The 27,914-nt window shown below is 37.4% G+C and overlaps 1 long non-coding RNA gene across 1 annotated transcript; it reads right to left on the bottom strand.

The window, feature by feature from the left end:
* Window positions 1-388: 388 nt before the first annotated feature.
* Window positions 389-23,376, bottom strand: LOC149805300 (uncharacterized). Its single transcript, XR_016418555.1, has 5 exons — window positions 21,917-23,376; window positions 21,276-21,397; window positions 10,434-10,548; window positions 952-1,058; window positions 389-499 (listed from the first exon to the last, which is right to left on the bottom strand). It is a non-coding gene; the product is annotated as an uncharacterized LOC149805300 (long non-coding RNA).
* Window positions 23,377-27,914: the final 4,538 nt, after the last annotated feature.

Raw genomic sequence — 27,914 nt, 5'->3', positions numbered from 1 at the left:
CCTATATGCAAATCTGATGAAAGCTGCTTGTGTTTCTGAAACACATATTCCATACTGGTGGCAAGAATGTCCAAATCTACATTACAAAAATGAAAACATTACCATCCATCTAGGAGTTGCAAATGTATGAAATCCTCTTGTTGGGTAGTTTTACTAACAGGCTTTACAGCAGGGCCTTCCATTAGATTTAAATGTGGCAGGTAAGTTGACAAAGTAGGGTGGGGGGTTGGGGGGACCTACCCCAATGGGGATAATTCATTTTTTTTTTAAAGTAGCATGGTGTAAAGTAAAAGTAGATGGGCTGATAAGGAATCCACTGAATTTACAGACTAAAGGTTCAGACATTTGTTTTTAAGAGAAAAATGAAAGAAGGAAACAATACAACAGATATTTTAATATGACTTTAATGTTTATTTTCTAGATTTAATTAAGATTATGAATCAGAATCAGTCTCCAACTCCACTGTAAAGTTTATCTATTACTTCTTCTGCTCAGGCACCTGCAAATTAAAACAAAATTGTAATGCTTAAATAAAGTCATATCATCTCAGCACTAGTTACATATGCAGAAGTCATGTTAATCAGCATTATAAAAATGTATGAAATTTTCTTCACTGCACTTGTGCTTCCCTTACTATCGTTAAGCCATGATACAAGATAACTTTGCACTTACTTGTCATTTCTGGCAAGTGGATGGTGCAATCAATTTGCACAAAGATGAATTTATTTCATCCAAATATTTCATGTGAATAAAAATTCCAAATGGAGGCACTTGTCCGATCAGACAAGATATATGCATATTGTAGTTAGCTGGACTCTAGCTCTGATAGTCCTGGGCAATAGGATAAGTTGATTTTGTTATCAGTTTAGAAATGCATCCGCTTTGCAAATACTATGCTTTAAAAGACGAAACTGAATCCAATATTGATGAAATAAGAGTCATTTGGATTACCTTGTTTTTTATCATTCTGCGTTGGTTGGGTGCATATTTGAGGGTCTCTGATATGGTCTCTTCCATTCCATTTGCCTTTGCTTTGCCATTAGTTTTCAAGCAGGCTTCTGCATGAGTAATACAATGTTTTAAAATAAGTTTCACAACAAAGGATGCATTGCATTTTTCTAAATGCCAGCAATAATCAATGGAATATTTTTAAAACATGTACTTTGAAATGTGTCTCAAGTTACTTTATCAATTCATTTAAAAATCTCTGGCAAGTCACATGAAAAACACAATTTAAATCAAGCCATACTTACTTATCAAAGACTTTCTCATTCACATCCTTTACCTCACACAATAAATATCAGCAACACCAACATTAAATTCACACAATCAGTACAAAACCTAGGTGTTACTCTGGACAGTACTCTCACATTGCACCAACATGTCATGAACATATGCAAGGCTGCGTATCTTGAGCTGAGACGCATCAGCTCCATTCTCAGATATCTTTCAGTTGATGCCACTAAAACGCTTGTGTGTTCATTACTGCTTTCAAGACTGGACTATGGTAACTCAATTCTGTCTGGTTCATCTTAATATCTACTGCAGAGACTTCAAAAAGTTCAAAACATAGCTGCTTGGATCATACTTAGAGTACCACAATCAGAGCACACCTCCCCGCTGCTCTGTACCCAACACTGGCTATCCATTCGATCCAGAATCAAACACAACATTAGTTCTCTGTGCTACGTTTCACTGACAGACTCTAGTCCAACATACCTATCCGACCTCACCTATGTGTACACACAAGCAAGATACTTACACTCCTCTTCCGACAATCATATACTCATTATTCTCACTATGAAAACAAAGTCACATGGACAGCATTCTTTTGCATACCAGGGCCCAGCAACATGGAATGAATTGCCCACTGAACTTAGACACAAAGACGCAGTGATCCCATTCAAGAGTGCTCTCAAAACTACTTATTCTGACTACAAAAACAAACTTAATGACTTAATAATGTTAACTACCTTAAATATTCTCAGCATGTTTTTTATGTTTTCTAATTTCATGGTGTTTGTTTTTGTAATCATATCATTGTGTATGTTTTTATGTTGTCTAATGTTGCAAAGCGCTTAGAGCTTCTGAAGATTAGGCGCTATACAAAGTCCTCATTATTATTATTATTATATTTAGCTTGGATGAATATTTTTTAAATCAGTGGCCATAACTAAAAAATGGGATTTTGTTTTATGATCATAAAAGTATGTTGGACACCATCCATGATGTACAATGCTGTCTGACATTTCTATGCACCTAAGGTTTCCATCTCAAATATTAAAGCAAAATGCATACCGAATTTGACAGATTGATGAAAATAAAAAAAAGCAATGCTTACCATTTGAAAAGAGGCAATTGTCACCAGAATATTCTATTCAAAATGATATTAATTTTGGACACAGGGGATACCACCCCCATGTTTTCCTGACTCGTGATATGTCGGCCTATTCTGTGCACAGCTTTAAAAGATGTAATGTTTATCCATCGAGCTATAGAAATGAAATACATTTACTGTAGACTGTTTCTGTCAGCAGTTAAGTTGAGTAATTAGGTCAGGTTTATAGCTAGTTTACAAAATTCAATGTAGAATGCCAATAAATGACAAGATGTATTTTTGCAAACTAAAGTGATCTTGAAAAAAGATTAGTAAAGTTTAACATTTTATAAAAAATAAGCTATTATGTGGAAAAGAAACAACAATGAAATAGGATGCAATGTGTTTACGTCTAGTTTTGGAAGGTACCGTCTCTAAGGTACCGTCATAATTGTACCGTAGTTTAATGGGTGGAAAGGCCATTGAAAGGTAAGGGCAGTGCGGAGACCATCGAGTATGTTCCAGAATAGCTGAATCTTTGTAGATACATAGATCCATTCGTAACTTCAGTCCGCAAGCGAAACACTGTACTTCGTATCCCAATCCTGACTCGGGTCCGAAGTAGACAAATCCTGTTCTAGCTAAAACATACGAAGAAGGTAATCCTTCCCTATCCGTAGGCCATTTTTGAAACATGTCCAATCGACGGGCACAATCACAATAGTCAGGTAAGAAGACTGGAAAATGGTAGGGTTTGAACTTGGAGTTCTCACTGGATTTCTCACTCGATTCTTGCTGCGGCGAAGTCATCCTTCTGGTGGGTGGCTATCCTCTTACAACCAATGTTTTATACCGACATGTCCATACGACAAAGTAAAGTGGGTGGGAAGCCGCACTCGCTTCTGCTACACGATTTGATAGACTTTTTCCAAGGGTCGACTGACGATGTGGTGTGTGGGTAAACGTACAATCTTGTTGGGTTGATAGGTGGTCACTATCTCTAGACTGCAAGGCTTCTTTCAATATGCCAAAGTTGACCACTCGACTGGTACGATAATTCAGAGTAAGTCCTTTCACTTTACACTTCGTGTGCACTTCTCCTTGTTTGGCCCAGTATTCGTAGCCGTAATTTTTGGGACCACCACTAACGAAACTTAGAATCTTGTCATCGGGGTGCTTGTCTGTCCAGGCTCCTAAACGGTCTCCTTCGATGTCAGGGTGCTGTTGACTCGGGTGATCGATATAAATGCAACTGTCCATGTCAAAGTACAAGACACGTTCCCCTAACAGTTCTAAAGCTTCGTACAATTTTAAGCGAGCATGAGCTGTCATGTAAGCTGCAATGATGACATTTCCAAAGGGGTCATCTTCTACAAAGTTCAGATCTTCTTCGTAATTCACCAAGATCAAATCCTCACGAACGACGTCCACGTGTTTCATGAATTTGGCTTTGTCGTGAATCATCTGAAAGTAGCGGGAAGGTTCGGTCAAATACTCCGTCTTGGGTAAACACGGTCATTGTGCCATTTTACCCCACAAGCAATTTAACATCACTTTGGCAAACGATCGCCTGCCTTCGTTTTTCTCAATGTGATCTGAAGTAATGCCTTCTTGTGCCCAGAATTTCTCTCTGAATGTCTTTTGGTCTTCGGGAGTGTGACACCAGGACAGATAGCCACTGGCTTCTTGCTCAGTTTCAAAAAGGCATCCACGTAGTCTGCGAAAATGCCTTTCTGCGTGGGGTCACCCTTGTGGAATTATTGTGTCTTGGGAAAGTGGCAAATTTCGTACACTTCTAACAGTTGGTATCCCATGTTCAGAGCTTTGAACAATTCTACGCTGACCCATGTCCCCGTCAAGGCCCGTTCTTCCTGGGTGTGATGACAAGGTTGATCTTGGTTGCACGTTTCAGCACAAGTACGGCACAAAGGAAACATAAGTTTGCTTTGGCAATGGCGAGGTAAGACGGGATGGTATAGGTTCGTGGGAGGCAAAACTTTGCACTTGATCAAGCCTTCGTATTGTCGAATGTTTTTTAGGTCGATGTGTTCGGTGAACAATTGTGGGTGCCCTGCAGGAAAGCAACAATATTTGCACACGTAGGGATACAGTGAACACACGTCCAAGTATATGATTTCTTCTCCTTTCTCTTCGTCAGCTTGGTACAGCAAACAGGTGGCATTGGTCCTTCCTCCGTACAAACTATTACTTGGGTTCAGGGGGTCCATGAACTGGTAACTTTCCATGAGGCGTTTAAACTCGGGATCGGTGTTCAAACGGTGATTGTATTTGTGTTCCCACATTTCCACCGCTTGGTATCCTTCCTGTTCTAACTTTAGGCGTGGCTGACAAATGGCCTGGTACAAGTCTTCCATGGTTCGTTGTAAGAACTGATTTTTAGTGCCGCGGTCAGGGTAACAGACGGGACATCCGTGAAATAAGCAACTGTTAAACTCGTACATGATCTTGGGGTTTTCTAAGTCCCAGCCATTGACCGAATGCATTCCGATGATCTTTCGCCCTGTCCGTTTCGGGCATGCTGAATCCATTTGTCTTCCTTGTCGCACAAGTAATGCAACCAGCATGGGGCTTTGACCGAGTATTGACGTTTGACATAGTTGGTCGTTTGAGGACTGATGACAGCCACAGTGTTTTCAAGCATGAATCGTTGTCGGTAGACTAAGGAACATGCTTTGGCAATGGTGCAAGCCTCTTTTAAATGATCAACCCCTCCGTGTTCCATGAACAGTTCTCGAAATTTTCCACAGCATCGCCGTAAAATGTCCATGTCGGAACGACGATACTTTAGCATTTCTTCCTGAAAGTCGAAAGGGTCGGAGGCGTGAGCCTGGTACCAAGCGTAGAAAGTTTCTCGTTCGGTACGCATGTTGTCAGGGTCGTAATAGTGAGCCTGAGGCAAATGGGGTAGAACGGCGTGTTGATTGGCTTCTGTATTGAAAAAGTGTGGAAAGTACCCTTTAGCCATTTCTGTCATTCCAAACATTTTAGGCATTCGACTCAAAGGCATGGCTAAGTAGCTCATCGAATCTTTAAACTGCATTTGTCCCACTTGCATGAAAATGATTTTGGCTCCGTTCAAAGTGATTTTAGGACGCTCGATGCCACGTTCCGTATAACATCTCAAAAGAAACTGTCCATCATATCCGGAGAAATTGTGAGCCATCACCGTGGCATGACAATGACAATCTCCATAATAATGTTCGATGTCCTCTTGGCTCCACGTCTTGTCGATGGGGTCTAAGACCCATTGTGTGAAATCGGCTAGTGTGTTCGGTCCTTGAAAGATTTTTTCACGCCCTCCAGGAATCTTACTGCAGTGAGGGCAATAACTCAAGATAGGTTCTTGAATCACTTCTCACACGCTCGATGAGCCACGCAGAAATTAGGAATGTGAATACTGATCTCTTGCATGCATTCGAAATCGAAAAAGATGAAATTGCCTTTCTTCTTCTTGTGACCATCCTCTTTCTCTGGTTGGGATTGGTATTTTTGTATGTAGCATTGGTGTTCCAAGTCCACAATGCAGTGACAAATGTGACATTTTTTCTTTCCTGAACATACGTGTGCCTTGGTACTGTTGATACATAGACCTTGTCCACACATTGGGCACAATCTCAGGAGTTGACAAGCACATTTCTTCTGTGAACCTTGCATCTTCAGATGTTGTTGGTAACAGGCAGGGCTGACAAATGTGCGCAGACAAGCAGGACAATGCACTGGTTCTTGCCCTTCGCTCAGACAGGGTTGAGAGGCCAAACATCCTGAGCATTTCGATCCACAATGTTTGTGTTGCTCTCGATTATTATAACCATCATAAGTCACATTTCTCACAGTAATATTTGTATCCCAGGAATCCAGTGATAGTGGTAATGGTATCGAAATGGTCATCGTGATGATAGAGGTGAATGTATTTTCCATCCTTAAAGTCTTTCCCTCGAAACAACAGAGACCCGCGCACTTCTTGAGGGTGCACTTTCAAGGTGTATCGTGGAGCTAGGGCATCTTGCAATTTTTGCATCTCAGGAATGCCACAGGATGTGTCTTTGGACAGGCATGCTTGTTGTAACAGAAGTTCTGCTTCATTTCGTTGTTTGGCTCGGTTCGATTTTCGAATGTTCTCCCAGGCTCTTTTCCATTCTACCGTGTCGTTCTTGTCGGCATAGGTTCATCCCACCACGATGGCTCGGGCTAAACACATGTGGTCTTGAAAATTGTTAATTTGGACAAGACTTGTTTTGGTAATGCGAAGGTTGTTGACCAATAAGGTCTTTCTGCATTGTCCGGTCCCTTGAGGAGGAGAGACGTGGGTCATGTCCAGTGTGGCTTTTCCATCGGTGATGTCAAACTGGTCATTAGATTGTTGCACGTGTTGAATCTTGTCCATGACTTTGGAAGTGGTCAATTCTGCAGGGCTGCTAAACTCGATCCAAACAGGGGATTTCAAGCCGTCATGTTGTATGGAAAGTCTCAAGCGATCATCTTCTTTGGGTTGACATTGTCGCTTGAGTGTGGTGAGCAAAGAATCCCACATGTCGGTGATGAACCCTTTTGCTTTCTCTAACAGTACTTCAGACTTGAAATCTTTAAACTTCACTGTGTATTTGTAAGCCGTAGTTCTAAATTTTCTAGAGGGACGCTTTTCCGTCTCTCGAATGTCATAGTACTTTTCAGGGTTGACTAAGGGTGGTAAACTTTGTTTAGAGGGTTTGGATTCTGGTTCACTCATGTCCTCTTCAAAATCACTGGCATGAATTTGTGCCAAGTCTTCAGCCCTAGTACGAGGCGATAGATCACGTTTCTGCCTCTTACTTTCTTCTTCTTTCTTCTCAAATGAATTGGATCATTTCATCTCGATAGCAAAAAGTCAAATGACTAAAGTTTAAACACCATGGATTAATTTATAGTCATAGCAGACCAGCGTATATAAAGGGTATGTGTCTTGTCCTTTCACTATTCATTTCACTCTCAAACTGAGCACAACAATGGAAGAGACTACCAAGATTGAACGTTTCATCAGAGCTTTGCGAGGGGTCATTAGAAAATTCTCTTCAGACCAGCCGAGGGACTACTCTCCTTCCTTTCAAGATAAAAGTCAAGATACTTGCTATATCTGTCAGAAGAAAGGGCATTGGTCTTCAGAGTGTCCAGACCGTCAAAAAAGAAAAAAAAGGGGTTAGAAGAGACAAAAGTCAAGATACCTGTTATTATTGTCAAGAAAAAGGACATTGGTCACCAGACTGCCCAAAAAAGAAACAAGAGGAGTCAGAAGAAGAGAGGGATTCTTCAGAGGAAGAGGAAGAAGAAGAGGAAGAAAACAGACAGGTGAAGAAAAAGAAACAGGAGAAGAAAAGAAGGGAAGAAAGTGAGGAGGAAGAGGAGGAAAAGACTATGACGGTGAAGAAATTAAAAAAACAGAGAGTGAACAATGAGACAGAATAAGTCTATGAACTTTTTAAAGTGCTCTGTTGTGAATTGTGAATTGTAAATATTTATAAAAGAATAAATTAATTATAAAAGGTAAGTGTCTTTGGGTTTTGATTTTAAAATAAGAACCTACACTCACGCACACTCATACACAGACAGGTACTATTGGGTAAAATGTTTTTTTTTAGTTATTGGCAATTGAAAGCCTATCTCTTTTCGAGAGACGTGGATGGCCCTGAAAAGGGCCTTTTTTGGTGTAAGGGGTGAGTTTAAACAATCAACTTTAACTGTCTTAAACCTTTGCCATGGCCAAGGCCTACTTCTGGACTGCGTACTGTTGATGATGATTTCGTTGAAATCACTAAGGATGGTGCAGTAGGCGTAGTCACAGGGTTGGAGTGTTTAGCTTGGGAAGGTCGTATTCTCTTCGGCCGTAATAAAGAAGTCTGATACATCTGTTTCAGACTTCTTAACTAAAATGTCTAACAGTACCGTGACCGTTTGATTTTGACACCCTTGTTTCTTTGCTGCTGCGTCTTCTTCTTCTTGTTTTTTTCTTACCTCTTCTTCTTGCTGCTGTTGCTGTAGGAGAAAAGCTTGTTCCGCTTCCTTTTGCTGTTGTATAAATTTCTCCAATTCTTCTTTCTGTCTCTGTCTAAAATTTTCCATGTGCGGTAATGAAGGAGAAGGTGACGAAGGTTCAGGAACAAATTCTTGCAAGGTAAAAAAATCCACAAAATCCCAATTCACCTCTTCTGAAAGTAAGTCTGGGTTCCCTTGGGTAGTCTCCACCATCAGTGCACCCAAACTGATCGTTTTCTGAGTTTCCGTCATGTTGAAAAACTGTCGCTTAGATTGACTACGCACAGGCGCTAGCGAATCTATATAGACTATGTGACGTCACAGACTGCTCTCTTCGGATTGGACGTGGGCTGACTGAATTTTGTAACGCGTGTTTGGATTGGTCAACAAACTCAATCCGTTTCAATCCTTCCTACCCCTATAAATAAGTACAGTTCACTGCATTCCTTCACCTGTTACTCAGCACCCCAACATGTGGACCGATGTACAATCTTCAACGCTTGTGTCTTCGATGATGTTCCGGACGGACATATCAATGTATGTCCGATCCAACTGGACAGTTATCCACAGGACAGACACCAGCCTGTGGATGCGAAGAATCTTATGTGGAGCATCAAGGATGCCTCAAAAGAGTCTTAATCTATGGTCCTGTAGTCAGGCACAGCCTAAGGTCAAGAAGAAGATGTCACAGATGCCCTTTATGTTAAGGGTATATTAACATAAAACCAAAGGCCCTTTTCAGGGCCATTCCTATCTCTCGAAAAGATCTTGACTTTCAATTGCCTACCCCTTTTTTTATTTTTTTGTTTAAAAAAATAATAAAAAAATAGAGACCCCTCCCTGTTTCAATTTTCGCCTGTTCCATTTTCATAGACCCATCAGGTCGGGACCTTATTAAAATAGGGTCCCGACCCTGTTCCATTTCCCCTAGTCCCAAGACAGTCCCACGATTTATTCCCCATGTTCAATTTCCCTTGTCCCTAGAGTGAATAGTTTTTTTTCTTTCTCCCATGTTAAATTCCCCTTGTCCCTAGAATGGATATTTTTTTTTTTCTCCCATGTTAAATTACATAGTCCCCAGAGTGGATATACCCTTTTTAACATGGAAGTTCCCTAGTCCCTAGACCGTCCCTATTCACTACTACCATTGTCATTACCAGCCTGAAACCAAATTTAATGCCATTTGTATAAATTCATTTCAAATAAATATTATGATATAGTTGAAGTGTAAAGTCAAGCAAGTATTCTGTTTGCAGATTTTACATTTTAGATATTATAGTAAAGTCATATTTTCTCTTGTTTAGTAAACTTTATTGCAACTGGTTCCAAAATAGTAAATCTTATTTAATGTTCATTCACCAGAATAGGTATTAATACAATCCCGAATTAACTGTATGGTACTAAAATATACCCTGATCTTGTGTGAGATTGTAATATACAGAACTATACCTCAAGACAACAATAATATATTGAATTTATATTGTATCAAGACTGTCATGGTTATGAACTCCAACTTTATTCAGGTTTTTTCATAATAAATGATCATCTTGTGCTATGGTTGAAAAGAAATCAAAGTTCAGTTTAACTCCATTCTCTCCACATTTGTAAGTTGTTAAGAGGCATACTCATCCTCAGTGTTATAGTAAAATGTAATCTTATTTGGATCAATCTTGGTGGTGTAATATATGAATGGAGAAAGAATATTATCATCCAGATTAAAATATGTTTTATTCAGACTCTACTAAAATTTTTAGTTGGATATGGGTTACGGAGCCTGATGTGTACGAACAAAGCAATGTGTACCATGACCTTTTTAATTTAACATTTTAAACTCCTGCAGAAGAAAGAGATTTTTTAGATCCATTAATCTGTATTAACAAAAACATTTCTTCAGTATGATTTTCAATTACTTAGTATTGACAAAACTCATATTTTAAAGTTGTTGTTTTTTTGTGTTTGGTTTGGCCTTTTATGGTAAACCAACACAAGTAAGTTATTTAGTGCCAAGGCACTTTAAGTATAGTGCCTTGCCCAAGGACACACCATGGTAGCTAACCCAGGTTGGTCTGATGGTAGAATTTGAACCTACCTTATTTCACAGGTCCAGAAAGCTAACCACTGAGCCACTACAGCTCCCCATCTTATTGTGGAATGCTGGTATACTTTATGATCAAGAAGGATGGGTTGGGGTATGCATGTTGCATCTGAAAAAAGTGATGGAATTTTTGTTTACATAATATTTTAGTCATACAATATGAATCATTTTCTATAGATTTAAGATGTATCAGATCAAGTTAAGAAAAATCATATATTCTGTTTCCTGGGAATGTACTAAAATTCACTGTTATTGTTTGATTTTTTGGTAGTAAGCTTACTTGGTATTTTTTTCTTTTTAACTTGAATACCTAATTTGTTAACATCCTATTCTAAATCTTCAGAGTTCTGTCTATTAAGTGACAACTGTTGATACATGTAGGGAAGTTTTTGTTTATATCTTTTGATTTTTGTGATTCTGGAAGTTGCAGTATTTGTTGTTGTATTATAACCATTTCAGTAATTTAATGAATGCAGAGTATACTGCTCTATAAATGAAATTTAAGTGAAAATAATGTAAAAGTATGTTTCACTGCAAATATAAATTGTTTAAAATAATATATCATTTATCATATGACTATTCAATTGTGGTAACTAGTATTCCATCCAATATCTATATATTAAAATATGTCTTTTCATACAGCTGGTGATCATTTAGATACAAGTCCAATTGAACATAATCAAATTATCAATGCAGGTGTTTTTATTAGTAGTAGTATTGCAAGTATAAGTGTTAGTATTAAGATTTCATATACAGGTATGATAAGTGTATCATAATGTTTAAATGATGCTCCTTGTTACAACATAAAATATGTTCATTGAAACAAATGGTTCACTGGTAAATTGGCAGCAAAGGTCTTCACTGAATTATGCTGCATAAACTATTTTACAATAAAACATATATGATGCATCTCAATTATGATGAATGTGAGGAGGAGGATTAATAATAATGCAATTTAAGTTATCTTCATAACATAAGTTCTAGCAGATGTGTAATTTTTATGTGGTTCATCATCAGTTTGAAACTGGTCTGTGATTTCTGGATCTGGACATACCTGGTCCCCTGCTGTTGTGCTGCTATGGTCTTTACAGTTCATTAGGATATCAGTTACACTTGGTTTACATTTAGAACCCCATGGGATGGAATGCCCAGTTTGAAACTGAGAGAATGGTTAATTATCCATAATATAACTCCTGCAGTTATTATTAGGTTTGATATCAAGGTCTTTCTTTAAAAGCTTTTCAACTCAGGTTCTGTTCTACCATACAGATAAATAAAGTCAAATTCAAGGCTTTCAGATTTGTCCAGTTTGTTTCATGTGTTGCGGCAGACAGACTGTATATTGCCACTGTACCATATAAATATCAGTGCTTAGTCTGCTCTCAGTTGCTGTGGTTTGATTAGTTACAAGTGTCATCACATGTGACTAATTATTGACCAATGTAATGAAACTTGTATAATTAGAAGGCTGTATTTAAAAACTCTAAAGATCTTAAAAAGAAAATTGGATCGGGGTAAGTAAAACCTTTTACTTTGACCATTTGGCTAGAAAATAATTTTCAATAAGTTTAAATTGGATAATAGTAATATAATAATTAATTACACAAATCAGAATAAATGCTATTTGCATATCCCCTTACAGCTGTTGCTTTTTCATAGTACTAAGTAGAATAAAGTATAGTTAAGACAGATAGCTTTAAGCTAGAATTAAACTCAAATAAATTGCAAGAAATCAAAACAAACCCAGGATTAAAACTAAAGAAATATCCCGTCATATATACCTTACATCAAATAAAGAAACTCAAGATGGATAACAACAAAATTAATGTCACATCATCAAATAGTTATCTCAGCTGCCTGGTCAACCTAAAGGCAGATAAACTAAGGCAAACTTACTCCGAAGCAGTCTCATCCCCCCTAAGAGAAAAACGACAGATACAGTTCTTAACGCCAATTTTCAACTCGACCCCAACTGACTCGATGAGTAGACTCTACCTGTCACCAAGCGTAAACGAGAATGTGGACAATCTACCGAGTAACCGCAAAACTACATCCGACATGAGTACCCAAACTGAGGAACAATACTCAACAAGCACAAAAACAACCCAGACCACGCTGGTTAAAAACACTAGCAGCCAGGGGACTCAAACTGAGAACCTACTAGATGAAACAGAACGCCCTCACCCTACCACAAATAAAGCAGTCACACACGACTCAACAAAAGGTAAGAATAATAGGAAAACCAAATCCCAAATACCAGTTAGAAAGAATAAGGAACACACTAACTGTCAGAATACAAGACCCAGCAAGCCGGTTATGGACAACGAAACAAAGTCAGCTAAAGAGACAAACACCAGGGGAAAAAAGACCAGTCTGCAAAATATCCAAAACAAGAAACACCCCGCTGAACTGACTCTCTTCGTCAAGGGAGTAAATTCCAAAATAACGAAGTTAGCCTTTAAAACCATAGCATGGCAATTGAACAAACATCACCAAGGAGAATTCACGCTTAAAAGCACTAGAGACGACTTGCTGATAATCAAATGCACCACTGAACAACAGATTGCCAAATATATGGAAATTGAAAGAATAGACCAAATAAATGTTCAGGTCACTAGACACAACAGAACAAAACAACACATAGACCCAAACCCCCCAAAAACACACAACAAAGGAGTCATATACGTATCAACTCAAAATAAAACCAATGAAATAGTAGACTACATAAGGAGTAAAGGACAGGAAGTAGAGAAAGCAATCCGCCTAAAAACAAGAAGGGGAAAGGATAGCACTGCAGTGGTACTCTTTTTTAAGGGCGCCACCCCAGAAACTATCAAAATAGCCGAAAAACTCAAGGCTAAAAAAATTTTTGCTTTCAAAAACAAACCACGGTTCTGTGGCAACTGCAAAAATTGGGGGCATTACTCTAAGAGTTGCGGAAACCTATTCCGGTGCAATCAATGTGGTCTTCACCACCCAGACCGGAAAACATGTAGCGCCACCAATCAGCACTGCGCTAACTGTAGTGGTAACCACAAACCAAACCACGCAGAATGCCCCAGGGCTCTTAGAGAAGCCCTAATAGTCGAATATATGATCTCCCATGGGGTAAACTATAAGCAGGCCAAAACAAAAATCAGGATACCAAAAACAAAATAAATAGGTAGCACCCTCACTGGTAGGAAACACGCATAAAACGAAAACAACAGTAAATTAAACAAACTATTAAGACTTTTTGCACTAGAGATGGATTCCAGAGCAGAAATCAAAATATGGCAATGGAATGCACGCGGCCTTAGGGCCCACGCTGACCAACTAAATAACAAAATACTTGAACAGGAAAGAAAACCAGATGTTATATGCATACAGGAAACCCACCTAAATGATACCTCACGTATCCCAAACATCATAGGCTACAACACCAAATACCTAAAGCATCGATCCCCCACAGCAAGAGGAGGGGGGTTAGCAACCTTTGTTAGAGATGGAATTACATCAGAAATGCATAAATTAACAGATAGTAGACCGCCCAATGACTTCGAAATACAGATAGTCAAAATAGCCGCTCAAACTAAGCAGGTACTAATCGTTAACCTCTATGAAACAAATGAGCAGCGCAATTTAAGTGCAGACGAAACAATCAAAATGATTAAAGACTGTGGAGAATGGGTGGTAATATGCGGGGACTTCAATGCGCACAATGAACTATGGGGGAGTCAAAAGACGGACATTAAAGAAAAAATTGTAGAAAAATGGGCACAAAAATGCAACTTAGTTTTTCTAAACAACGGAATGCACACCCGGATAGATGACAGAACAGGCCACACATCAGCAATAGACCTATCTCTATGCACACCAAGATTAACAGGCATTTCTGATTGGCAAGTTGATGAAAGCGACCCTATGGGAAGTGACCATTACCTTATAAATATAGAAATACAAATTAGAATACCTCAAAATAAAGCGTCCTTCACACCAAGATGGAAATACGAACAGGCCAACTGGATTAGGTTCAAACAGATAGGTGACTCAATCGACCCAGAAACCATATATCACCGGGACATTGACACCTTTAATGACAAATTAATAGAAACCATTAACACAATGGCCCAAGAAACAATTCCTAAAACTAAAGGAGTAGCACCCAAACCCACGGTGCCCTGGTGGAATAATGAATGTAAAATAGCAATTAAAGAGAAAAAAAGAGCTCTAAACAAATTCAAAAGAACTAAAAATAATAGGGACTTTAACTACTACAAGGAAAAGGAAAAAACTGCCAAACAAACTATTATGATAGCTAAACAAAACTCATGGAGAGAATTCTGCTCAAAACTAGATATTAACACAAAATCGAAGGAGGTGTGGCAAAGAATTAAAAAAATGAGAGGCAAAACTAAATCAATAACCCCCAACATACCTGGACAAAACAACAAACATAAGGCAGAATTATTCGCAAACTATTTCGCCAACATGTGTAGCAATACCAACTTAGAGGATAAGTTTAAAAATCATAAAAGGCAATTTGAGGAAAGCAACTCTGACAACATAAAGGAAGCAGGAAATAATGACGGCCCACTAAACCTTCCGTTTACAGAAGCCGAATGGAGAAAGGCCCTCGCCGGCAAAAAGACCACATCCCCCGGGGAGGATACTTTGGGGTATGAAATGTACAAGAACCTACCCAAAAAACTTGTCACAATTGCACTTAACCTCATTAATAAAATATGGGAAACCGGTACCATACCTATAAGATGGAAAAAGGCAGTAGTGGTCCCGATTCTTAAGCCTGGAAAACCCTCAAGCGATATAAAATCATACAGGCCCATATCACTAACAGACAATATATGTAAAATAATGGAAACTATGGTAAACAACAGGCTGAAATACCATTTAGAAAGCAAAGGACTACTAGCTAATACACAGAGCGGGTTTCGCAACTACCGAAGCACAATAGACCAACTCATGAGACTAGAAACTGCTGTCAAATTAGCATCTAGAGAAAAATTTTAAAAATCCAGATATGTTACAGCCATCTTCTTAGACATGGAAAAAGCATATGATCTAATGTGGACTAAGGGACTGATAAGTAAACTTAAACCATACGGAATAACTGGCAATATATACAAATTTATTGCTAACTTCCTAACCGATAGAAAGATACAAGTCAGACTAGGACAAGACTACTCCGAACGATACAAACTGGAAAATGGCACGCCACAATGAAGCGTAATCAGCCCAACTTTATTTAATATAATGATAAACGACCTGGAAACAGCGGTAAAACCCAACCACCTTGACTTATCCCAATTCGCCGATGACAGCGCCGTATGGAAAACTGGCAACCCAGCCAGCAGAGAAACGACCAAGCACTTACAAAAAGGACTAAACGATATAGGAAATTGGACAGATAAATGGGGATTTAAATTGTCACCTCTAAAAACAGTAGGCATAGTTTTCAATCCGGGAGGTGGCCACCCCCCACCCACTCCAAACTTAACCCTAAAGGGGGTACCCATCAAATTCGAAAAACAAGCGACACTCCTAGGTATGGTATTCGACCACGAACTCACGTGGGCAGCTCATATCCAAGAACTCGTAACGAAGTGCAAACGAGACATCAACCTCCACAGAAACCTCAGAGGGGTGAATTGGGGGGTTGATCAAAAAACACTCGTTACCCTATATAGAGCACTTATAAGAGCAAAATTGGACTACGGTTGCCAGGTATATGGAGCGGTGAACGCCACGTTACTAAAGAAACTAGACACAGTCCAATCAAAAGCGCTAAGGGTATGCACCGGCGTCCTAAATGGTACCCCCACACAAGATATCTTAATAATAGTAGGAGAACCCCCGCTAGACCTAAGGCGGAAGGAATTGATGCTGCGATACTCGACTCGAATATCAATACACCAACCCAACCACCTCACGCTACAAGCCCTCTTAGCATGCGACAAACCATTCGATACAAAAGGAAAAAATAAAAAAATACCTAGTGGGAAAATAATTATAGAATTAAAAAGGAAATTTCAAATCGCAAATATCAACCCAGAAAAAATAAGGTACTACCCAGACCCCCCGTGGACCTGTCCCACACCACAAATAGATCTTAGCTTACGTAAACTAGGACAAAAACAAAATGACCCGATAGGACTAAGAGCATCAATACTAACGTACATTGACAACAAATACGAGACATACACGCAAATCTTCGCAGATGGATCAAAAACCAAAAATCCAAATAAAACTGCAGCAGGGATAGTGATCCCAAAATTAGATGTCGCCGTTGGAAAAAGACTCCCAGACCAATGCGCTATATACACGGTAGAATTCATGGCAATACTAATGGCATTAACATACGTCAAAACATACCCCACAACTAAGGCAGTCATTCTAAGCGACTCTTACAGTGTACTACAATCGTTAGCAACAGACCAATCCAAGAGCAGACCTAATATGATTAATCACGCAAGATCGCTACTTAAAGAGATTGAAAAAAACAACAAACACGTTGAATTCGTATGGATACCCTCTCACATCCATAATCCCAGGCAATGACAAAGCAGATGCAGAAGCAAAAAACGCCACAAACGAACCAAAAGCCCAAAATATAGCATACAGCGTCACTGAAATCAATAACATGGGACAAGATCAATGACATGTGGCAAGAGCTATGGGAAAAATCGGATGCAAACAGTCTAATACACACGATGATGAAAAAAGTAAGTAGAAAAGTCGAAAGTCCGACCTTCAAAAATCCATACGATATAACAATAATAAATAGAATAAGAACAGGTAAAACACTATTGGCAGGATGCGCAGGGAAACACATAAAAAGGGGACCAACCGAAAACTGCCCCTACTGCCCAACTCCAGAAACAATCGCACACTTAATAAATATATGCCCCAAATACAACCAGGAAAGGGCCGAACTAAAATCTCAACAGGAACAAATAGGAGAACGGTGGACATACCCGGAGTTACTTGTGGCAAAAAACAATAACATAGGAATGACCTATAATAACATCATGACATTCATTAACAAAATAGGCAAAAGGGGACAAATCTAAACCGAATGAAGGGTTGGGTATAAAGAGAGACCATGTAAAGAAATTAAAACCAATAAACCTAAAAGATCGAACCAAAAAAGAAAAAAACCAATCAAAATATTACAAATCACTGTTTGGGAATTGTGACGGCCGGCTCGGGCTAGTGGGTTCACAGACTGACACCGCCGCTCATAACCCGAACAATAAAAACCAGATAAGGACGAATATTACAAAATCACTGTTTTGGAATTATAATGGCATGCTAGGCCCCGTAGGTTCAAAAAAAAAAAAAAAAAAAGAAAAAAAGGAAAAAAAAAAAAAAAAAACAAAAAACAAAAAAAAAAATATTAAAAAGTAAATCAAAGACCAGTCAAAATATTACAAATCACTGTTTGGGAATTGTGACGGCCGGCTCGGTATCGTGGGTTCACAGACTGGCACAGCCGATCATAACCCGAACAATAAAAACCAGATAAGGACAAAATATTACAAAATCACTGTTTCGGAATTATAACGGCATGCTAGGTCCCGTAGGATCAAAAAAAAATAAAAAAAATATAAAAAAATAAAAATAAAAAAAATATACATTAAAATAAATCACAAATAGCTAAGCTAAACAAAAATAACAGGTAAATAGCCAAGTGGTCAAAGCGAAGGGAAACAAAGGCAATCAAACCACCTCCCTCGAAGAAAACATCTCACGGCGAACATGGCAGTATCAAAAGGACGAGAAGACCAAAATAGAAACGGACACAGGATAAGGCAGAAAGAGCTGAAATAAAGAAGAGCAGGAAAAGGCACAGGATGAAGTTAAACGTCCTAAGGCAGTAAAAGAAGAAAGAACAGGACACTTGCAGACCTTGGGGAATGAAGGCAGAAACAATGAAAAGAGTATGCCTCAAATAATCAAACCACCCCCACCCCCCAGTATGAAAAGAATTGCCTTCCCGAAATCAAACAAAAGAAATAAGGCCACCCCCCCCCCAGATCTACTTATAAGTGTGAATGAGAAAGTGAGCGTGAATGTGTGTTGTCGGGATATGTGGGAAAAGCAGAAAAACGAACAAAAATGTCTATAGCCATCACACAAATATAGCATACACACTCCCTACCCACCTTTTTTTTCTTTTCTTTTCTTTTTTTTTTTCTTTTTTACAAACAAATTTTACCACATAGGGCTTTCATTCTGACCCACGAAAGCCCTCTTTTGACCAACAACTTACTGGCCCTGAAACACACTGATTGGTTTAAAGCCACACGTACGAAATACTTAACCAAATTGAGATCTCCAAAACAAAATAAAGGGCTACTAAAAGCCTACTAGATGTGAAAAAATTTTCGGAAAATTCAAGTACGCAAAGTACACAAAATTTAATAGACCTTACAAAAGATAGGAAAATTCACAACTCAGGAATATCTGAAGCGTATGTGACAATCACATGTTTGGCAAGATAGTACAGGAATAGCCCAATAAATATAGGGAACTGGGCATTGATTGCAACGAAAATTTCATAATACTGCTGCTGGTGTGCTTCGGTTACTGCCTGAAATGAGAGAGGAAGGAGATGCAGGATGCAGAAACAGACCACCAACGGAGTACAACGATGGAGAAGGTTGCAGCGATGAGAGCCTGGGCGGGACCTTTTGGGGCACCTGGGCTTCGGCTTGCTTGCTTGGGGGCATTGTATAAGTTAATCGCTAAATTCAAAAAGTACACAAACGTGTACAAACTAAACAGTTGCACATACCGAAAGGTGCACGTGACTTTAATCCAATGAATGAATGAAATGTGTGCTAGAGGGTAGGGTTAGCAGTTATACTCCCAATTATGTTTGTGATGAGCAAAAGCAGCTGCACAAATTTGAGCTTTTAGTTTGGTTCTGGTAGGGTCAAAGGATGCAGGTACATTTTACATTCATTTTTTACTAGAAATAGCTATTTTCAATATTTTTCTGTGACAAGGCAACTAAAAGAATCAGTATGTGCCTTATGCATGAATAAAGTTCACTAGTACTATAACAAATTAGCATACTTTTCATCACCCCTCTACCATCAAGATTTTTTTATATTTACCTCTGTAGCAGACACAAATAAAAGTCGGCAGCTCATTTGCAGACTAAGTTACGCATATGATCTCCAATGCTCATCTAACTGTGACAGGCAGTCACCAACAAGCCAACCTATTTCCATGCCTAACTCAAAGTAAATCTGAACCACATTATAGATTTAGCTTATGTGTAAATTTATAAATGCTAGGCTTGTGATAATTAGGTTCATGCCTTCTACCTTAAAAATTAGAGGGATGTCAAAATACGAAACTATCCAGTGAGACCTATGATGTTAATTTTAATCCCTATGGGATTTGTGACATAAAAAACCCAAATGCTTTATGTATTAAAAGGTAACTAATGGGGGCAGGATCTGCAGTGAATCAATGGTTAGTATGCTAGACTCCTGATAAAAATGTTTGTGTTAAAATCCTGTTATCAAGTCAACCAGGTTACCTACTGCAATGTACCCTTGCCTTACTCCAATTCCCTCAGTACTCAGTAAACAACTAGTGTTGCTGTACATAACAAAACCAGTCCATATTGATTTTACATATTTTACTAAATCCTGACAAAAATAATTCTCTAAATAAAGAATGATTAATATGTGATGGTCTCACATGTAATCAAACTCTTCCAAGCTTTTAATGATATGAACCGATTTATCAATGTTTATCAAATTTGCATGAAAAACTATTTCTTATTTGTCATCAAATATGTTCAATGTTTTGATCATATAAGCATTTCTGCTACATTAGATCAAAATAATCTTTTTGTCAGAAATAGAGCCCTTATAGTATTTGCAAGGTCAACCAATCAGATGCAGAATTTGAGTTTAATATGAATGAATATTTTTTTTACAAAATTGCTCTTTTGCTATATCTTGATGAGATAAATCTATTCACCAAGTCTGATGAAATTAATGAGAAATAGTTTTAAGAGCAGTAGCAAGAATGGCTAGTGAGATGTAGAACCACCACATTATATGCATAGATTTTGCTTATAGCCTCAGACATACAAGCAAATAATTAAACAAGTCAGATCTAAATTGGATCATAAACACTGTTGTGCAAATCATAAGAAACTCTGCCAATCAGATGCAAGGTCACTTCACTACCATACCTTTATCACACTCATAATAAGCATCATTGTGAAACTTGACTCTATAAGCCCAATGGCCAAGCATGATCAAACTTGAATCAGCAGTAGTGGTTATAACCTCATGTATTTGTATGCATCTTCACTTCTTCAATCTAGATCTCATTTATATAAGCATGTATTCTACGTTTAGTAAAAACTGCACTACATGTATAAATATTGCATGCGGTGGTAACATACTCAGATGAAAGATCACCTTATTATTATTAATGGTTAACACTCATCAAACTTCAAGGACAACTTAATGATTTTAGCCTATATTGTGGAAGTATGGCTTTTAGGCTGGTTAAAAAACTCAACTAATCTTATACATGATCACATGTATATACTTGGATTTTGCTCATTATTAGATTTATCCAAGATGTTGATTTAAGCCCAAAACCAAGTTTTATATAAACAAATTGATCAGAACTATGGACTCCAAAGTAGCTAATTTCTTACTGTTGAAAGACAGAAGGGGATGTGAAATAAATAACACACTCTGGACCATTACATAAACCCACTTAGCCTTTTGACCAGTTGAGATAAAATATCAACAATAATGTTAAATAAGATTGATAAATTATGTTTTCTCACATTACCTCTAGCCCTTTTCAACATGGATGGTATTTTTCTTCCACATATGTCAGCTCTTAATTAGTGGCCCTTTCCCATCATGAATGTTGTAGGTGAAACTCTCAGAATTAGGCTTTTTAATTTATATCTGTAGAAGAAAAAAACTATTGGTCTGCATATATCAATGTCACCATTTCTGTATTAGATTAAAATACCATATGTGTGTGTGTGTGTGTGTGTGTGTGTGTGTGTGTGTGTTAATTTTAGAATTTAAGCAAACTTGTCTCCATGTGTTTATTTTAAAACTGATGATGATAACACATAACAGGTTCAATGGATAAAATGTTATTTCTTACTTCTTACAACTGCTCATTATATCTGAATTTACATTCAATGTTTGTTTTAATTAACATATTTGGGATATTGGGCAAATTATTTATTTTGTAGTTTATCATTATATCATTTACCAGTCTTTTATCATTCAAATATGTAATATAGTACCATTATACTGACTTCATATTCTATATGATATCCCAGCAATACATATTAAGCAGATAAGTGCAAATAAAAATGTTCAGAATGTAAAATTTACTCCAAGCTCAAAGAAGATCAGCAAAAGATAATATCCAACAAATTACCAAACAAAAAGCGAAGTTAACGCAGTTACCTTTATTATGACGTCTCCAACACCAACGGTACTGTACAGCTACGTCTTCTGAGTTTTACCGTCATCTTGTCTTTCAAACCAGAATTAATTTCTTGAGCTCTTACAAAATGAAGAAACTTTTAAATACTATAATTTAAGCAGCTTCTTTACATGCCATCAGATAAATTATGGCACAGTGTTATGTCTGTCAGCAAAACGCAACTTCACATTTGGACGGCGCGCTGTGTGGGCATCGCCGACACAGCAACTGACATGAATTCTCTATTAGCAGACAATGATTCGGAATAAATCCTTCGCAAATCTAACATTCTCGATTTTTCATAGTTCCACTTTTCATTGTTGTATCTGTTTGATTGTACAATTGCTAATGATGTTCAATGAATCAACTTCAATTCATCTGCTGTCTGAAATCCCGGTTCAGTTGGTATTTTCTTCCGCGCATGATGCCGTGTAAATAAAAGATACGGTCGACATTCAAAGTGGTTTAGGTTAATTTATTATTTTTCTTTATTAAGGTCATTTGCAGAAAGTGTTTCGCTAGGGTGAGAAAAAAAAAATATAACAAAAAGAAAACTTTCTTTTCCAACGCTAATACTGTATATATTTCAATTTGTGATTGATGCTATAAATAAAAAAAAATGATAATAAAGCATTTTAGCCCGTGGCTTCGGCACGGCACTCGTTTTTGTGGGTTTTTTAAAATGTTGTTAGTGTTGTTTTGGGGTTGTTTTTTGTGTGTGTACCACACTAAAAAACATACCAGGTATTAGGCCTAACGTAGGAAAAGAAATTATCCTCTATTTATTACTATTCTTACTGTCAAATGACGCAAAAGTGATCAAATTGCTATTAAGATTTTGTTTTGTATAACACTTACCGCTCGTTTTCCTCGAGATAAAGCAGCCACTTCAAAATGATTATAAAATCTGTGACAGATGAAAAACGTGGTTTAAATAATTCGTAATCGCCTGCCTTAAAATACTGTAGGAATTTGCTAATGTATTTCATGGCCCTCGTTTGAATAGATACCAACGATCATGTATATCGACCAAATTTTGTATATTCCTGCCCACAATCATGTATTTTGTATTAAACCGTATATTACACGAGCGCTCTGTGGCAAACTCGGGGGGGGGGGGGTCTCTATTATACCCAGAGGCGTAGCTATGATATTTTGCGCCCGGGGACGAACTATAAAATTGGCGCCCCAGCCCCCTCCCCGTTTAATCACATTTTTGAATATTACCCTTGTTTACTTATTATAATGTAACGTTGTAAGCCTCATTTTGGCGCCCCTGTACCTTGGCGCCCGGGGACATATGTACTCCCCTTCCCCCCCCCCCCCCGCTACGCCTCTGATTATACCTGCTGTATCAGTTGAGAAATATATTGAACAGATCAGGCCCCAATACTCTCGCTCTGAAAAACATTAAAATAATTATATGCAGAATATCGGTAGGTCTCCCTCTTGCCGAAAATGTCAGCACCATATATATTTTGCAAGTAATGTAATGGGTATAATAACACACACACACACACACACACACTTTTTTGGGAGTGGGGGGGGGGGCAACGGACAGATGCCCCCATTTCCCAAAAAAAATAAAAAGTATTTTATATTTGTGTATTTCCCCCTCAGATGTGTTCTACGTTTTATTAAAACAAAATTTTATATAAAAAATTTAGTTTTTAGAAATTTTGATGGGGTATTTATGTTTCCATAGTGTTATCTAAAGGGTTGTTCGTCCGAGTCTGGTTTCCCTCACCTTGCTCGAAGTTCATTCCCTTGAAATGTTTTGTAACCTTTGCTATATGTCGCCTAGGTCTCAGTGTTTGCTATATGTAATGGTGTTATATTGTGTGTATGCTATATTTTCTTTATGTTTGTGACAGCAAGTATAGATCAAATATCTTTCCCAGTTGTATTTCTTCCTTTATGATGTTATATTGTATCTTTTAATTTGTTTTATGGTTTTCTAATTTTGACGATGGAATGGTGTACTATTTAGACTTTGTTTAAAAAAAATAATTTCCTATTTTATTATTCGAGTGATAATATGTGTCGTTCCTCATAATAGTCTTTAAAGATGTTGATAGGTAGGTTACGCTCGATCCAAGGTTCACGCTTCTTTATTCTCTATGTGTTTTTCCTGGGTCGCGTTAGGCCTCCTTTATTTAGTTTATCTGATTATGCTTTATTAAAAGATCCAAACGTATTTATGAGACCACATTATTCTATAGTGGTCAACCATGCAGTGCGGGAGAAGTTAGTAGGGTTTTAAACTAAGTGTTATACAGTATGTATTTGTGTCTTTATTTTGTCTGTTTATGTTCTACATTGGGTGTTTTCAAAGACTCATGATGGGCCTATGCACTTCACTGAGCCCTGTGACTTAGCCCCATGATGTCATCGCCATTTACTTCCCCCTTATATTTTCCCTGTATCCCTTCCTATATATGTCTTTAGAATTTTCTTTCAGAGAAAGAAGAAAAAAAATTAAATTACAAAATTCTTTTATTTTTTTCTTTCTTCCTTTCTTCCCTTTTCTCTTTTAAAAAAAAAAAGTTATATGGGTTTCTTTGAAATATTTGAAATAGAATTTGAAATTTTCTTTGAAATATGGCTGTTGTGGGGTGCGAGGAGGGGGTATGGGTATGGCATCAGCTCGCAATTGCGCTACGCGACCCTTCGGTCTATAATACCTATTCCTCCCTCCCCCTCTCTCCCCCAATTCCAACATCAATTGCGTTATATCAACCTGACGGTAAGTATCTATTCGTCGTAAGACGTACTGAGTTCTTGTTGTGGTTAATATTCTTATTTTTACCACGTATCTTATTTAAAAATCTTTATCACCTGTCCACAGGATATCATCGTAGTTACTATATAGTCTATACATTTTAGAACGATTTTGTTTTCGTAGTCTAAATCTATGAATAAAATGTTATTTTTGTTATACTTATATTTTTTGCAAATTTTCATTATTAACTTTATCCTATTATGTTTAGATTTATCACATTGGACAATCGTATGTAGTTTGGTGAAGTTCGCTGTTTTACATAAAGGGCATTTCGGCATTATCCTCAGCATACGATGTTTGATTGTTTCTTCGCCTGTTAGCCAGGTGTTGTGCAGGTTTTCAAAAATTATACTTTGTGTTTTGACAGATCTTATTTTCCCCAATTTTTCCAATTTTTTGTCCAATTTACCCCCTCAGTTGTCCTGCTCTACTCTACATTTTATATTTTTGGTTACCTCCTCCCTAATCCAAGCGTGACTTTTACTTATTAAATTTTGCATAAATCTGTTTTGTCTCTATATTTTAAAATTAGTTCTCATATGTTTGCGTGGCACTTCGATTTTTTTATATTAATTTGTTATTTTTGTATATCTCTGGTCGGTTTCTCAAGGTGAAGCCGAACCAGTAGATGTACGGTGCTTCTCACGCTGTAGCCGGGTCTGAGTGCATTTTTTTTAAAATCTATTGATTATGTTAGTTAATTATAGTAGTAGAGGGCTCGGCAACCCCAAGCCCCCTCTACTTTTGGCCCTATATAATGTCTCTTTTTTTACATGATGCATTTTATGATTCCATATATAATCTATTATTTCGTTGTCTGTTTTGTTTAAAATTGTATTATCCATATCTATGGATTTAATTATGTAGTTAATATTTGAGTATAAATAAGTCTTGGCCACTTGGGCCCGCTCCATGATAGGTAATGGCGCCATGGCCAGATTTTCACATTTTCTCTTATTTTATTGATAATATGTTCATAATTTTCTACAGCTTCTTTTTTTTATTACCAAAGTAAACCCCTAGAGCCTTTACAGTGTCTCTCAGTAAGTGTGTGTGTGTGGGGGGGGGGGGGCGATAATCCAGGGTGGTTGCCCCTCCAGTTAACTATTTTTAAGATTTCGTGCTTGTTGTGGTTTATTTTGGAACCCGACGCTTATAGCATTTCCCCTCTCTTATAAAGATGTTGCAATCATATGCATGTTAGAGCATTTTTTAATTCTTTTTTAGGTTTGGTATTTGTATGCCTTGTATAATCAGGGGCGGATTAAGGCTCACTGGTGCCCTAAGCACTGACAAATCTTGGCGCGCCCCTCTTTTCCACGTACACCTGAGAAGATAACCCTAGGGTGTACCATGATCAAGAAACAGAACATCATGATCAATTTGCACTAGTTGTATCAGTTTTTTTTACAAATCTTCATTCTTTTTTCTTTCTTTCTTTTCACCCTTTTCTCAACTTTGTGGTGCCCCCTTTGGCCCTGGTGTCCTATGCACGTGCTTAGTCTGCTTAATGGTTAATACGCCCCTGCTTGCACATCTGGGTTGTTTCTTATCGTGTGACGTAGGATTTATATTGCCATTACGTATTCTAGCATTGATAGTGGACATCCTTGTATCACTGATCGTTGTATTTCAAATTCTTTCGTGCATTTCCCGTTTAATTATCCCAGTGTGTAGGATTTTGGTCCATTTTGGAAATTGGGTCCGAAACCAAATTTTTTAAAAACATTCTTTCTACAGTTTTGTTCAAATCAGTCGAAAGCTTTCTCCTGGTCGAAGAGTACCATAGCACTCATCATACCAGTTTCATTTATGTAGTTAATTATAGTTTTAATGTTTAAAATATTGTTTTGTATATCCCTCCCCCACAAGTTTGATTTACATTAATTATCTTGTTTATCCTACCCTTTACTGTATTTGTTAAAATCCTACTTAAAATCTTATAGTCCGTGTTTAAAAGTGATATAGGCCTCCAGTTTTTAATCTCGTCTCTATTCCCTTTCCCTTTGTATATAATTGTGATAACTCCCTCCCTCATAGATTTAGTCATTTTATTTTTACTTAAAACTATATTATTATACAAAGCGTTTAAGATCGGCGTCAGTTCACCGTGGAACTTTTGGTAGAATTCCACGATGAGTCCATCTTTCCCTGGTGACTTTTGTGAGTGTTGATATACTTTTTGTGATTTCTTCATCTGAGATGACATCATCACATTGGTCTCTATGTACTGCTGATGTCATCTCACAGTCGACATTTTTTAAGTAGCTGTCGATTGTGCTGAAGTATATGTTCTGTGTGGTGTGTGGTGTATAGTTCTTTATAATATTTGGAAATATTATTTAGGATATCTTCTTTTACAGTATGGGTTACATTGTTTATTTTGATATTGTTTAAAATTGTATCACCCCCTTTTCTAAATTCTTCTCGCTTATATACGTTTTTTGCCTCGTTGTAGATCTCTGTAAATTTTCCCGCCCTTATTATTCTCCCCTGATTTTCGTCTTCTTCAACGATTTTAATTTTGTCTGTCAATCGTTTTTTTTTTTCTTTCTCCATCGTCGTTTGTTGTTTTGCTTAGTTCTAATTTGAGTTCGTGTTTGTCTTTTTTTTCTGGGGTTTTTCCGCCCTCTATTTGAGTACTGAATATTTATTCCTTTTATTTTGTTTTTTAAAACATCCCAATCAATTATTATATTAATATTTTCTTCATTTTTGACGGTTTCAATTTCTTTTTTTAATTATTATTTCGACATATTCTTTGTCATTTAAAATCTTATTATTTAGTTTCCATAGTCCTGACCCACATTTTTCTATTTTTTTCATTTTTAGGTCAATAGTGAGCATGAAATGGTCTGATAGCTTTTGGTTGGTTATTGCAGTATTAATATATATTAATGGATCATAAAAATTTCCGTAAAATTTATCAATCCTGCTAGACTGGTTTAATTTATAGTTACCCAGTTGAAATCTCCCCCTATGATTAGATTTTCCATCGAATATTGTTGTAGGTAGGTGTATAAGTTTTCTTTAAAATTAGTTTCTTATTTCTATTAGCTGGCATGTACACATTTATAATATGCCAATTAAACATTTTAACACGTAGCAACCGTCCCTTAAAAAATTCCCCCCTCCTCAAACCTTTCCCAGCTTTTTAAAAATATTATTGTTGCAACCAACTCTAATATCATTATTTG

This window comes from Sinohyriopsis cumingii, chromosome 2 (genome assembly GCF_028554795.1).
Source record: "Sinohyriopsis cumingii isolate HCF-2022 chromosome 2, ASM2855479v2, whole genome shotgun sequence".
NCBI classification, from domain to species: domain Eukaryota; kingdom Metazoa; phylum Mollusca; class Bivalvia; order Unionida; family Unionidae; genus Sinohyriopsis; species Sinohyriopsis cumingii.
Note: the sequence above shows the minus strand (reverse complement) of the source record. Positions and strands in the feature narration are given on the sequence as shown.